This window comes from Lemur catta, chromosome 3, assembly GCF_020740605.2.
Source record: "Lemur catta isolate mLemCat1 chromosome 3, mLemCat1.pri, whole genome shotgun sequence".
NCBI classification, from domain to species: domain Eukaryota; kingdom Metazoa; phylum Chordata; class Mammalia; order Primates; family Lemuridae; genus Lemur; species Lemur catta.
This window is the reverse complement of record NC_059130.1, coordinates 23,133,417-23,135,624: the sequence shown is the minus strand read 5'-3', so window position 1 is coordinate 23,135,624 and position 2,208 is coordinate 23,133,417.

Genomic DNA, 2,208 nt, shown 5'->3' with positions numbered 1-2,208 from the left:
CTTTCCGGGCTCATAGTTCATTTTAATAATCCAGCATCTACCAATAGATTCAACTTGGTTGAGAAGTTTGGGATTTTTAAATTAACTGTCTTATCTTTTTTCTATCTCTTAGTTCCCATAATAGGATCCAACAGGACTTTATCTTAGGAAATATACTGACTGCTGTACTGTAGTCTACAAATGTGATTTGATTCATCTGCCTCTACTCTAGCTTTCTCCCCTTCCCCACTCCCTTACATGGAGTCTAAGTAATAAGTATTCGAAGAGATCACTTGTGTGCTAAATTAGAATTGATATTAACTAAATGTAGGGGCATTCTGCTTATACCAGTTTTTCTTATGTAGTTCTGAAAAACAGAGCAACTGAAATGGAAAGCAGGGGCTTAGGTTTACATCCCAGTGCTGCTGCCAATTCTGTTTTCTCTTCTGTAGAAGTTTTTGCTATTTTTGTTTCATGGAGAAATTAACTAAGTGTCAGCAGTCAGGCATACTGAACTCCATGAAGAAAGGCATGAAAGTACCTAGTGTAGGTTCATAAGTAGCTATTGTACAATATGTTTGTAAATTTCTGGATTGCTGCCTATTACTTAGCAATAGCATAATTTTGAACAGCTGAAAGAACACTAGAAATTATTATCTTTCCTAATACAAATACACATAAGAGAACCAGAAATATGAGAACTACAACTTCTTCCTAATCACATAACTATTTGGACAATTGCCTGGCATTTTGCCTATTTACCTGTGGAATGCCATTTGAGAATTAGAGAATTGAGAATTGGTATTACTTCTGAGGTCTTTTTCCTTCCTCAATCCTTGTGACACTGGGAATTTATCATTTATTAAAATAAACCTAGTATTTTTTTAATCTGCAGATTACTCTTTAAAAGTAAATTGAAGTTCTCTTGCTTCTTTTTAATTTCCTTCTTTAAACATAGAAAATTGCCTCTCTTTGAGTATGTAAATTTGTTGAATTAACAGTCCTTTGATAATATAATTCCTAGTTATCAGCAATAAGTATCTTAGTTTCCTCTTTAAATAAAAAGTGTTTAATTCTAAATTCATTAACACCTTCATTCTATTTATAATATGTAAGGTTACAAAAAAATCATTGGTTAATTTCTAAACCAAACTAAAGGTAAGATGTGATTAGGAAATTGAACTCAAAACAACTCAAGATACAAAGCCCTCATTACTGATGAAAGTCTACTAATATCATTGGTTTACCATATCTCGCTCTTGTAATTATATTAAAAGGTTATAGCATCTTCCAAATTATATTGAATATGATTACAAAAAATATATTCTTATAGTGCCAGAGAGTAAGGAAGTGCTCAAAAAGCAAACTGAATGTTGTATGTCAAAGGGACACAGGAGCCATCTCAATCAAAGTGGTCCCAATGGCCAAAGCTGGAATAATTTGAGCAATAAAATAAATAACCTAGTATTGGATTATAACATAAAATATAAAAAATACCATGAGTCTATACTGATATAAATGATTGAATAAATTAATAAATGGGGTGAAATAGACAAATCTACCATGCAGAAGAATTCCAAATATTTTATGTATTCTGCTCTCGAGAAGATGGAGCATAATACCCTACTTCTTAATCGTGGGCTATATAGAGTGACTTCCTTCCAAAGAATATAGTAGGGAAAAGGGGAAAAAATCACTTTGCAGTGGAGAAATCTGATAACACTACCTTAGGTTGGTAATCAAGATTAACATCAACAGTGATAAGTCATGTTCACGGTATGCACCCTTGATATGATGTGATGACAAAGTCACTTACTTTACCTGTGTGGTATTCCTCCTAAACACCATAACCCAGTCTAACCATGAGAAAAACATCAGACAAACCAAAGTTGAAGAATATTCTACAAAATACCTGACTACTCAAAATGGCCAAGGTTGGCCAGGCACGGTGGCTCATGCCTGTAAACCTAGCCCTCTGGGCGGCCGAGGCAGGTGGATCGCTCGAGGTCAGGAGTTCGAGACCAGCCTGAGCGAGACCCCGTCTCTACTAAAAATAGAAATAAAAATTATCTGGACAACTAAAAATATATATAGAAAAAATTAGCCGGGCATGGTGGCGCATGCCTGTAGTCCCAGCTACTCGGGAGGCTGAGGCAGTAGGATCGCTTAAGCCCAGGTGTTTGAGGTTGCTGTGAGCTAGGCTGAGGCCACGGCACTCACTCTAGCCTG